Below are 13,490 nucleotides of genomic sequence, written 5' to 3' on the forward strand. Positions count from 1 at the left end.
CAGAGGGAGACTGCACTGGGACAGAGAGAGACTGCACTGGGACAGAGAGAGACTGCACTGGGACAGAGAAAGACTGCACTGGGACAGAGAAAGACTGCACTGGGACAGAGAAAGACTGCACTGGGACAGAGAAAGACTGCACTGGGACAGAGAAAGACTGCACTGGGACAGAGAGAGACTGCACTGGGACAGAGAGAGACTGCACTGGGACAGAGAGAGACTGCACTGGGACAGAGAGAGACTGCACTGGGACAGAGAGAGACTGCACTGGGACAGAGAGAGACTGCACTGGGACAGAGAGAGACTGCACTGGGACAGAGAGAGACTGCACTGGGACAGAGAGAGAGACTGCACTGGGACAGAGAGAGAGACTGCACTGGGACACAGAGAGAGACTGCACTGGGACCAAGAGAGAGACTGCACTGGGACCGAGAGAGAGACTGCACTGGGACCGAGAGAGAGACTGCACTGGGACCGAGAGAGAGACTGCACTGGGACCGAGAGAGAGACTGCACGGGGACCGAGAGAGAGACTGCACTGGGACCGAGAGAGAGACTGCACTGGGACCGAGAGAGAGACTGCACTGGGACCGAGAGAGAGACTGCACTGTGACAGAGAGAGTGTCTGCACTGGGACAGAGAGGGAGACTGCACTGGGACAGAGAGAGAGACTGCACTGGGACAGAGAGAGAGACTGCACTGGGACAGACAGAGACTGCGCTGGGACAGAGAGAGACTGCGCTGGGACAGAGAGGGACTGCACTGGGACAGAGAGACTGCACTGGGACAGAGAGAGACCGCACTGGGACAGAGAGAGACCGCACTGGGACAGAGAGAGACCGCACTGGGACAGAGAGAGACTGCACTGGAACAGAGAGGGAGACTGCACTGGGACAGAGAGGGAGACTGCACTGGGACTGAGAGAGGGAGAGAGGGGCTGCACTGGGACAAAGGGAGACAGAGTGAGACTTCACTAGGGCAGCGAGAAAGAGAGAGACTGCACTGGGGCAGAGAGAGAGAGAATGGCTGCACTGGGACAGAGAGAGACTGCACTGGGACAGAGAGAGACTGCACTGGGACAGAGAGAGACTGGACTGGGAGATATAGGGACAGCACTGGGACAGAGAGAGACTGCACTGGGACAAAGAGAGACTGCACTGGGACAGAGAGAGACTGAACTGGGACAGAGAGAGACTGAACTGGGACAGAGAGAGACTGCACTGGGAGAGAGAGAGACTGCACTGGGACAGACAGAGACTGCACTGGGACAGACAGAGACTGCACTGGGACAGACAGAGACTGCACTGGGACAGACAGAGACTGCACTGGGACAGACAGAGACTGCACTGGGACAGAGAGAGAGACTACACTGGGACAGAGAGAGAGACTACACTGGGACAGAGAGAGACTGCACTGGGACAGAGAGGGATACTGCACTGGGGCAGAGAGGGAGACTGCAATGGGACAGAGAGGGAGACTGCACTGGGACAGAGTGTGAAACTGCACTGGGACAGAGAGTGAAACTGCACTGGGACAGAGAGAGAGACTGCACTGGGACAGAGAGAGAGACTGCACTGGGACAGACAGAGACTGCACTGGGACAGACAGAGACTGCACTGGGACAGATAGAGGGACTACATTGGGACAGAGAGAGAGACTGCACTGGGACAGAGAGAGAGACTGCACTGGGACAGAGAGAGAGACTGCACTGGGACAGAGAGAGACTGCGCTGGGACAGAGAGGGACTGCACTGGGACAGAGAGACTGCACTGGGACAGAGAGAGACTGCACTGGGACAGAGAGAGACTGCACTGGGACAGAGAGAGACTGCACTGGGACAGAGAGAGACTGCACTGGAACAGAGAGGGAGACTGCACTGGGACAGAGAGGGAGACTGCACTGGGACAGAGAGGGAGACTGCACTGGGACAGAGAGGGAGACTGCACTGGGACAGAGAGGGAGACTGCACTGGGACAGAGAGGGAGACTGCACTGGGACAGAGAGGGAGACTGCACTGGGACAGAGAGGGAGACTGCACTGGGACAGAGAGGGAGACTGCACTGGGACAGAGAGGGAGACTGCACTGGGACAGAGAGGGAGACTGCACTGGGACAGAGAGGGAGACTGCACTGGGACAGAGAGGGAGACTGCACTGGGACAGATAGGGAGACTGCACTGGGACAGATAGGGAGACTGCACTGGGACAGAGAGAGAGACTGCACTGGGACAGAGAGAGAGACTGCACTGGGACAGAGAGAGAGACTGCACTGGGACAGAGAGAGAGACTGCACTGGGACAGAGAGAGAGACTGCACTGGGACAGAGAGAGAGACTGCACTGGGACAGAGAGAGAGACTGCACTGGGACAGAGAGAGAGACTGCACTGGGACAGAGAGAGAGACTGCACTGGGACAGAGAGAGAGACTGCACTGGGACTGAGAGAGAGACTGCACTGGGACAGAGAGAGAGACTGCACTGGGACAGAGAGAGAGACTGCACTGGGACAGAGAGAGAGAGACTGCACTGGGACAGAGAGTGAGAGAGACTGCACTGGGACCGAGAGAGAGACTGCACTGGGGCAGAGAGAAAGAGAGGGACTGCATTGGAGCAGAGAGAGAGTGAGACTGCATTGGCAGAGAGAGAGGGACTGCACTGGGACAGAGAGAGAGACTGCACTGGGACAGAGAGAGAGACTGCATTGGGACAGAGAAAAAGAGAGAGACTGCATTGGAGCAGAGAGAGAGTGAGACTGCATTGGCAGAGAGAGAGGGACTGCACTGGGACAGAGAGAGAAACTGCACTGGGACAGAGAGAGTGTGTAAGAGAGAAATAGACTGCACTGGGACAGAGAGAGGCTGCACTGGGACAGAGAGAGAGACTGCACTGGGACAGAAAAAGAGACTGCACTGGGACAGAGAGAGAGACTGCACTGGGACAGAAAGAGAGACTGCACTGGGACAGAGAGAGAGACTGCACTGGGACAGAGAGAGAATGCACTGGGACAGAGAGAGACTGCACTGGGACCGAGAGAGAGACTGCACTGAGACCGAGAGAGAGACTGCACTGGGACCGAGAGAGAGACTGCACTGGGACCGAGAGAGAGACTGCACTGGGACCGAGAGAGAGACTGCACTGGGACCGAGAGAGAGACTGCACTGGGACAGAGAGAGAGACTGCACTCGGTCATAGAGAGAGACTGCACTGGGACAGAGAGAGATACTGCACTGGGACAGAGAGAGATACTGCACGGGACAGAGAGAGATACTGCACTGGGACAGAGAGAGATACTGCACGGGCACAGAGAGAGATACTTCACTGGGACAGAGAGAGATACTGCACTGGCACAGAGAGAGAGACTGCACTGGGACAGAGAGAGACTGCACTGGGACAGAGGGAGACTGCACTGGGACAGAGAGAGACTGCACTGGGACAGAGAGAGAATGCACTGGGACAGAGAGAGAATGCACTGGGACAGAGAGAGAATGCACTGGGACAGAGAGAGACTGCGCTGTGACAGAGAGAGACTGCACTGGGACAGAGAGAGACTGCACTGGGACAGAGAGAGACTGCACTGGGACAGAGAGAGACTGCACTGGGACAGAGAGAGGCTGCACTGGGACAGAGAGAGGCTGCACTGGGACATGGAGAGAGGCTGCACTGGGACATGGAGAGAGGCTGCACTGGGACATGGAGAGAGGCTGCATTGGGACAGAGAGAGGCTGCACTGGGACAGAGAGAGGCTGCACTGGGACAGAGAGAGGCTGCACTGGGACAGAGAGAGGCTGCACTGGGACAGAGAGAGGCTGCACTGGGACAGAGAGAGGCTGCACTGGGACAGAGAGAGGCTGCACTGGGACAGAGAGAGGCTGCACTGGGACAAAGAGAGACTGCACTGGGACAGAGAGAGACTGCACTGGGACAGAGAGAGACTGCACTGGGGCAGACAGAGACTGCACTGGGGCAGAGAGAGACTGCACTGGGGCAGAGAGAGACTGCACTGGGACAGAGAGAGACTGCACTGGGACAGAGAGAGACTGCACTGGGACCGAGAGAGACTGCACTGGGACCGAGAGAGAGACTGCACTGGGACCGATAGAGACTGCACTGGGGCAGAGAGAGACTGCACTGGGACAGAGAGAGGCTGCACTGGGACAGAGAGAGGCTGCACTGGGACATGGAGAGAGGCTGCACTGGGACATGGAGAGAGGCTGCACTGGGACATGGAGAGAGGCTGCATTGGGACAGAGAGAGGCTGCACTGGGACAGAGAGAGGCTGCACTGGGACAGAGAGAGGCTGCACTGGGACAGAGAGAGGCTGCACTGGGACAGAGAGAGGCTGCACTGGGACAGAGAGAGGCTGCACTGGGACAGAGAGAGGCTGCACTGGGACAAAGAGAGACTGCACTGGGACAGAGAGAGACTGCACTGGGACAGAGAGAGACTGCACTGGGGCAGACAGAGACTGCACTGGGGCAGAGAGAGACTGCACTGGGGCAGAGAGAGACTGCACTGGGACAGAGAGAGACTGCACTGGGACAGAGAGAGACTGCACTGGGACCGAGAGAGAGACTGCACTGGGACCGATAGAGACTGCACTGGGGCAGAGAGAGACTGCACTGGGGCAGAGAGAGACTGCACTGGGACAGAGAGAGACTGCACTGGGACAGAGAGAGACTGCACTGGGACAGAGAGAGACTGCACTGGGACCGAGAGAGACTGCACTGGGACCGAGAGAGACTGCACTGGGGCAGAGAGAGACTTCACTGGGACAGGGAGAGACTGCACTGGGACAGAGAGAGACTGCACTGGAAGAGAGAGAGACTGCACTGGAAGAGAGAGAGACTGCACTGGAAGAGAGAGAGACTGCACTGGAACAGAGAGGGAGACTGCACTGGGACAGAGGGCGAGACTGCACTGGGACAGAGAGAGAGACTGCACTGGGACAGAGAGAGGGAGAGAGGGGCTGCACTGGGACAAAGGGAGACAGAGTGAGACTTCACTAGGGCAGAGAGAAAGAGAGAGACTGCACTGGGGCAGAGAGAGACTGGACTGGGAGATCTAGGGACAGCACTGGGACAGAGAGAGACTGCACTGGGACAAAGAGAGACTGCACTGGGACAGAGAGAGACTGAACTGGGACAGAGAGAGACTGAACTGGGACAGAGAGAGACTGCACTGGGAGAGAGAGAGACTGCACTGGGAGAGAGAGAGACTGCACTGGGAGAGAGAGAGACTGCACTGGGACAGACAGAGACTGCACTGGGACAGACAGAGACTGCACTGGGACAGACAGAGACTGCACTGGGACAGACAGAGACTGCACTGGGACAGACAGAGACTGCACTGGGACAGACAGAGACTGCACTGGGACAGAGAGAGAGACTACACTGGGACAGAGAGAGAGACTACACTGGGACAGAGAGAGACTGCACTGGGACAGAGAGGGATACTGCACTGGGGCAGAGAGGGAGACTGCAATGGGACAGAGAGGGAGACTGCACTGGGACAGAGTGTGAAACTGCACTGGGACAGAGAGTGAAACTGCACTGGGACAGAGAGTGAAACTGCACTGGGACAGAGAGTGAAACTGCACTGGGACAGAGAGTGAAACTGCACTGGGACAGAGAGAGACTGCACTGGGACAGAGAGAGACTGCACTGGGGCAGAGAGAGAGACTGCACATGGACAGAGAGAGAGACTGCACTGGGCCGAGAGAGAGACTGCACTGGGACAGAGACAGAGACTGCACTGGGACAGAGAGAGAAACTGCACTGGGACAGAGAGAGTGTGTAAGAGAGAAATAGACTGCACTGGGACAGAGAGAGGCTGCACTGGGACAGAGAGAGAGACTGCACTGGGACAGAAAAAGAGACTGCACTGGGACAGAGAGAGAGACTGCACTGGGACAGAGAGAGAGACTGCACTAGGACATAGAGAGAGACTGCACTGGGACAGAGAGAGAGACTGCACTGGGACAGAGAGAGAGACTTCTCTGGGACAGAGAGAGAGACTGCACTGGGACAGAGAGAAAGAGACTGCACTGGGACAGAGAGAGAGACTGCACTGGGACCGAGAGAGAGACTGCACTGGGACCGAGAGAGAGAGACTGCACTGGGACCGAGAGAGAGACTGCACTGGGACCGAGAGAGAGACTGCACTGGGACCGAGAGAGAGACTGCACTGGGACAGAGAGAGACTGCACTGGGACTGAGAGAGAGACTGCACTGGGACTGAGAGAGAGACTACACTGGGACAGACAGAGACTGCACTGGGGCAGACAGAGACTGCACTGGGACAGAGAGAGAGACTGCACTGGGACAGAGAGAGAGACTACACTGGGACAGAGAGAGAGACTGCACTGGGACCGAGAGAGAGACTGCACTGGGACCGAGAGAGAGACTGCACTGGGACCGAGAGAGAGACTGCACTGGGACCGAGAGAGAGACTGCACTGGGACCGAGAGAGAGACTGCACTGGGACCGAGAGAGAGACTGCACTGGGACCGAGAGAGAGACTGCACTGTGACAAAGAGAGAGTCTGCACTGGGACAGAGAGAGAAACTGCACTGGGACAGAGAGAGAGACTGCACTGGGACAGAGAGAGAGACTGCACTGGGACAGAGAGAGAGACTGCACTGGGACAGACAGAGACTGCACTGGGACAGACAGAGAATGCACTGGGACAGATAGAGGGACTACATTGGGACAGAGAGAGAGACTGCACTGGGACAGAGAGAGAGACTGCACTGGGACAGAGAGAGAGACTGCACTGGGACAGAGAGAGAGACTGCACTGGGACAGAGAGAGACTGCGCTGGGACAGAGAGGGACTGCACTGGGACAGAGAGACTGCACTGGGACAGAGAGAGACTGCACTGGGACAGAGAGAGACTGCACTGGGACAGAGAGAGACTGCACTGGAACAGAGAGGGAGACTGCACTGGGACAGAGAGGGAGACTGCACTGGGACAGAGAGGGAGACTGCACAGGGACAGAGAGAGAGACTGCACTGGGACAGAGAGAGAGACTGCACTGGGACAGACAGAGACTGCACTGGGACAGAGAGAGAGACTGCACTGGGACAGAGACTGGACTGGTACAGAGCGAGATTCTGCCCTGGGACCGAGAGAGAGACTGCACTGGGACAGTTAGAGTGACTGCACTGGGACAGAGAGAGAGACTGCACTGGGACAGAGAGAGAGACTGCACTGGGACAGAGAGAGAGACTGCACTGTGACAAAGAGAGAGTCTGCACTGGGACAGAGAGAGAAACTGCACTGGGACAGAGAGAGAGACTGCACTGGGACAGAGAGAGAGACTGCACTGGGACAGAGAGAGAGACTGCACTGGGACAGACAGAGACTGCTCTGGGACAGACAGAGACTGCACTGGGACAGATAGAGGGACTACATTGGGACAGAGAGAGAGACTGCACTGGGACAGAGAGAGAGACTGCACTGGGACAGAGAGAGAGACTGCACTGGGACAGAGAGAGACTGCGCTGGGACAGAGAGGGACTGCACTGGGACAGAGAGACTGCACTGGGACAGAGAGACTGCACTGGGACAGAGAGAGACTGCACTGGGACAGAGAGAGACTGCACTGGGACAGAGAGAGACTGCACTGGAACAGAGAGGGAGACTGCACTGGGACAGAGAGGGAGACTGCACTGGGACAGAGAGGGAGACTGCACTGGGACAGAGAGGGAGACTGCACTGGGACAGAGAGGGAGACTGCACTGGGACAGATAGGGAGACTGCACTGGGACAGACAGAGACTGCACTGGGACAGAGAGAGAGACAGCACTGGGACAGAGACTGGACTGGTACAGAGCGAGATTCTGCCCTGGGACCGAGAGAGAGACTGCCCTGGGACCGAGAGAGAGACTGCCCTGGGACAGAGAGAGAGACTGCACTGGGACAGAGAGAGAGACTGCACTGGGACAGAGAGAGAGACTGCACTGGGACAGAGAGAGAGACTGCACTGGGACAGAGAGAGAGACTGCACTGGGACAGAGAGAGAGACTGCACTGGGACAGAGAGAGAGACTGCACTGGGACAGAGAGAGAGACTGCACTGGGACAGAGAGAGAGACTGCACTGGGACAGAGAGAGAGACTGCACTGGGACAGAGAGAGAGACTGCACTGGGACTGAGAGAGAGACTGCACTGGGACAGAGAGAGAGACTGCACTGGGACAGAGAGAGAGACTGCACTGGGACAGAGAGAGAGAGACTGCACTGGGACAGAGAGTGAGAGAGACTGCACTGGGACCGAGAGAGAGACTGCACTGGGGCAGAGAGAAAGAGAGGGACTGCATTGGAGCAGAGAGAGAGTGAGACTGCATTGGCAGAGAGAGAGGGACTGCACTGGGACAGAGAGAGAGACTGCACTGGGACAGAGAGAGAGACTGCATTGGGACAGAGAAAAAGAGAGAGACTGCATTGGAGCAGAGAGAGAGTGAGACTGCATTGGCAGAGAGAGAGGGACTGCACTGGGACAGAGAGAGAGACTGCACTGGGACAGAGAAAGAGACTGCACTGAGACAGAGAGAGAGGGACTGCACTGGGACAGAGAGAGAGACTGCATTGGGACAGAGAGAGAGACTGCACTGGGACTGAGAGAGAGACTACACTGGGACAGACAGAGACTGCACTGGGACAGACAGAGACTGCACTGGGACAGAGAGAGAGACTGCACTGGGACACAGAGAGAGACTGCACTGGGACCGAGAGAGAGACTGCACTGGGACCGAGAGAGAGACTGCACTGGGACCGAGAGAGAGACTGCACTGGGACCGAGAGAGAGACTGCACTGGGACCGAGAGAGAGACTGCACTGGGACCGAGAGAGAGACTGCACTGGGACCGAGAGAGAGACTGCACTGGGACCGAGAGAGAGACTGCACTGGGACCGAGAGAGAAACTGCACTGGGACAGAGAGAGAGACTGCACTGGGACAGAGAGAGAGACTGCACTGGGACAGAGAGAGAGACTGCACTGGGACAGACAGAGACTGCACTGGGACAGACAGAGACTGCACTGGGACAGATAGAGGGACTACATTGGGACAGATAGAGGGACTACATTGGGACAGAGAGAGAGACTGCACTGGGACAGAGAGAGAGACTGCACTGGGACCGAGAGAGAGACTGCACTGGGACCGAGAGAGAGACTGCACTGGGACCGAGAGAGAGACTGCACTGGGACCGAGAGAGAGACTGCACTGGGACCGAGAGAGAGACTGCACTGTGACAAAGAGAGAGTCTGCACTGGGACAGAGAGAGAAACTGCACTGGGACAGAGAGAGAGACTGCACTGGGACAGAGAGAGAGACTGCACTGGGACAGAGAGAGAGACTGCACTGGGACAGACAGAGACTGCACTGGGACAGACAGAGACTGCACTGGGACAGATAGAGGGACTACATTGGGACAGATAGAGGGACTACATTGGGACAGAGAGAGAGACTGCACTGGGACAGAGAGAGAGACTGCACTGGGACAGAGAGAGAGACTGCACTGGGACAGAGAGAGACTGCGCTGGGACAGAGAGGGACTGCACTGGGACAGAGAGACTGCACTGGGACAGAGAGAGACTGCACTGGGACAGAGAGAGACTGCACTGGGACAGAGAGAGACTGCACTGGAACAGAGAGGGAGACTGCACTGGGACAGAGAGGGAGACTGCACTGGGACAGAGAGGGAGACTGCACTGGGACAGAGAGGGAGACTGCACTGGGACAGAGAGGGAGACTGCACTGGCACAGATAGGGAGACTGCACTGGGACAGAGAGAGAGACTGCACAGGGACAGAGAGAGAGACTGCACTGGGACAGAGAGAGAGACTGCACTGGGACAGACAGAGACTGCACTGGGACAGAGAGAGAGACTGCACTGGGACAGAGACTGGACTGGTACAGAGCGAGATTCTGCCCTAGGACCGAGAGAGAGACTGCACTGGGACAGAGAGAGAGACTGCACTGGGACAGAGAGAGAGACTGCACTGGGACAGAGAGAGAGACTGCACTGGGACAGTGAGAGAGACTGCACTGTGACAAAGAGAGAGTCTGCACTGGGACAGAGAGAGAAACTGCACTGGGACAGAGAGAGAGACTGCACTGGGACAGAGAGAGAGACTGCACTGGGACAGAGAGAGAGACTGCACTGGGACAGAGAGAGAGACTGCACTGGGACAGAGAGAGAGACTGCACTGGGACAGACAGAGACTGCACTGGGACAGACAGAGACTGCACTGGGACAGATAGAGGGACTACATTGGGACAGAGAGAGAGACTGCACTGGGACAGAGAGAGAGACTGCACTGGGACAGAGAGAGAGACTGCACTGGGACAGAGAGAGACTGCACTGGGACAGAGAGACTGCACTGGGACAGAGAGAGACTGCACTGGGACAGAGAGAGACTGCACTGGGACAGAGAGAGACTGCACTGGGACAGAGAGAGACTGCACTGGAACAGAGAGGGAGACTGCACTGGGACAGAGAGGGAGACTGCACTGGGACAGAGAGGGAGACTGCACTGGGACAGAGAGGGAGACTGCACTGGGACAGAGAGGGAGACTGCACTGGGACAGAGAGGGAGACTGCACTGGGACAGATAGGGAGACTGCACTGGGACAGATAGGGAGACTGCACTGGGACAGAGAGAGAGACTGCACAGGGACAGAGAGAGAGACTGCACTGGGACAGAGAGAGAGACTGCACTGGGACAGACAGAGACTGCACTGGGACAGAGAGAGAGACTGCACTGGGACAGAGACTGGACTGGTACAGAGCGAGATTCTGCCCTGGGACCGAGAGAGAGACTGCACTGGGACAGAGAGAGAGACTGCACTGGGACAGAGAGAGAGACTGCACTGGGACAGAGAGAGAGACTGCACTGGGACAGAGAGAGATACTGCACTGGGACAGAGAGAGAGACTGCACTGGGACAGAGAGAGAGACTGCACTGGGACAGAGAGAGAGACTGCACTGGGACAGAGAGAGAGACTGCAGTGGGACAGAGAGAGAGACTGCACTGGGACAGAGAGAGAGACTGCACTGGGACAGAGAGAGAGAGACTGCACTGGGACTGAGAGAGAGACTGCACTGGGACAGAGAGAGAGACTGCACTGGGACAGAGAGAGAGACTGCACTGGGACAGAGAGAGAGAGACTGCACTGGGACAGAGAGTGAGAGAGACTGCACTGGGACCGAGAGAGAGACTGCACTGGGGCAGAGAGAAAGAGAGGGACTGCATTGGAGCAGAGAGAGAGTGAGACTGCATTGGCAGAGAGAGAGGGACTGCACTGGGACAGAGAGAGAGACTGCACTGGGACAGAGAGAGAGACTGCATTGGGACAGAGAAAAAGAGAGAGACTGATTGGAGCAGAGAGAGAGTGAGACTGCATTGGCAGAGAGAGAGGGACTGCACTGGGACAGAGAGAGAGACTGCACTGGGACAGAGAAAGAGACTGCACTGGGACAGAGAGAGAGGGACTGCACTGGGACAGAGAGAGAGACTGCATTGGGACAGAGAGAGAGACTGCACTGGGACAGAGAGAGAGACTGCACTGGGACAAAGAGAGAGACTGCACTGGGACCGAGAGAGAGACTGCACTGGGACCGAGAGAGAGACTGCACTGGGACCGAGAGAGAGAATGCACTGGGACCGAGAGAGAGACTGCACGGGCACAGAGAGAGATACTGCACTGGCACAGGGAGAGAGACTGCACTGGCACAGAGAGAGAGACTGCACTGGGACAGAGAGAGACTGCACTGGGACAGAGGGAGACTGCACTGGGACAGAGAGAGACTGCACTGGGACAGAGAGAGACTGCACTGGGACAGAGAGAGGCTGCACTGGGACATGGAGAGAGGCTGCACTGGGACATGGAGAGAGGCTGCACTGGGACAGAGAGAGGCTGCACTGGGACAGAGAGAGGCTGCACTGGGACAGAGAGAGGCTGCACTGGGACAGAGAGAGGCTGCACTGGGACAGAGAGAGACTGCACTGGGGCAGAGAGAGACTGCACTGGGACAGAGAGAGACTGCACTGGGACAGAGAGAGACTGCACTGGGACAGAGGGAGACTGCACTGGGACAGAGAGAGACTGCACTGGGACAGAGAGAGACTGCACTGGGACCGAGAGAGACTGCACTGGGACAGAAAGAGACTGCACTGGGACAGAGAGAGACTGCACTGGGACAGAGAGAGACTGCACTGGGACAGAGAGAGACTGCACTGGGACAGAGAGAGACTGCACTGGGACAGAGAGAGACTGCACTGGGACAGAGAGAGACTGCACTGGGACAGAGAGAGACTGCACTGGAAGAGAGAGAGACAGCACTGGAACAGAGAGGGAGACTGCACTGGGACAGAGAGCGAGACTGCACTGGGACAGAGAGAGAGACTGCACTGGGACAGAGTGGGAGACTGCACTGGGACAGAGAGAGGGAGAGAGGGGCTGCACTGGGACAAAGGGAGACAGAGTGAGACTTCACTAGGGCAGAGAGAAAGAGAGAGACTGCACTGGGGCAGAGAGAGAGAGAATGGCTGCACTGGGACAGAGAGAGACTGCACTGGGACAGAGAGAGACTGCAATGGGACAGAGAGAGACTGCACTGGGACAGAGAGAGAGAGTGAGACTGCATTGGCAGAGACAGAGACTGCACTGGGGCAGAAAGAGAGAGAGTGGCTGCACTGGGACAGAGAGAGATACTGCACTGGGACAGAGAGACTGCACTGGGACAGACAGAGACTGGACTGGGAGATATAGGGACAGCACTGGGACAGAGAGAGACTGCACTGGGACAAAGAGAGACTGCACTGGGACAGAGAGAGACTGAACTGGGACAGAGAGAGACTGCACTGGGAGAGAGAGAGACTGCACTGGGAGAGAGAGAGACTGCACTGGGACAGACAGAGACTTCACTGGGACAGACAGAGACTGCACTGGGACAGAGAGAGAGACTACACTGGGACAGAGAGAGAGACTACACTGGGACAGAGAGAGACTGCACTGGGACAGAGAGGGAGACTGCACTGGGGCAGAGAGGGAGACTGCAATGGGACAGAGCGGGAGACTGCACTGGGACAGAGAGTGAAACTGCACTGGGACAGAGAGTGAAACTGCACTGGGACAGACAGAGACTGCACTGGGACAGAGAGAGACTGCACTGGGACAGAGAGAGAGACTGCACTGGGACAGAGAGAGAGACTGCACTGGGACAGAGAGAGAGACTGCACTGGGACAGAGACAGAGACTGCACTGGGACAGAGAGAGAAACTGCACTGGGACAGAGAGAGTGTGTAAGAGAGAAATAGACTGCACTGATACAGAGAGAGGCTGCACTGGGACAGAGAGAGAGAATGCACTGGGACAGAAAAAGAGACTGCACTGGGACAGAGAGAGAGACTGCACTGGGACAGAGAGAGAGACTGCACTGGGACAGAGAGAGAGACTGCACTGGGACAGAGAGAGAGACTGCACTGGGAC

The sequence above is a fragment of the Scyliorhinus torazame genome, chromosome 1 (genome assembly GCF_047496885.1).
Source record: "Scyliorhinus torazame isolate Kashiwa2021f chromosome 1, sScyTor2.1, whole genome shotgun sequence".
NCBI lineage: Eukaryota > Metazoa > Chordata > Chondrichthyes > Carcharhiniformes > Scyliorhinidae > Scyliorhinus > Scyliorhinus torazame.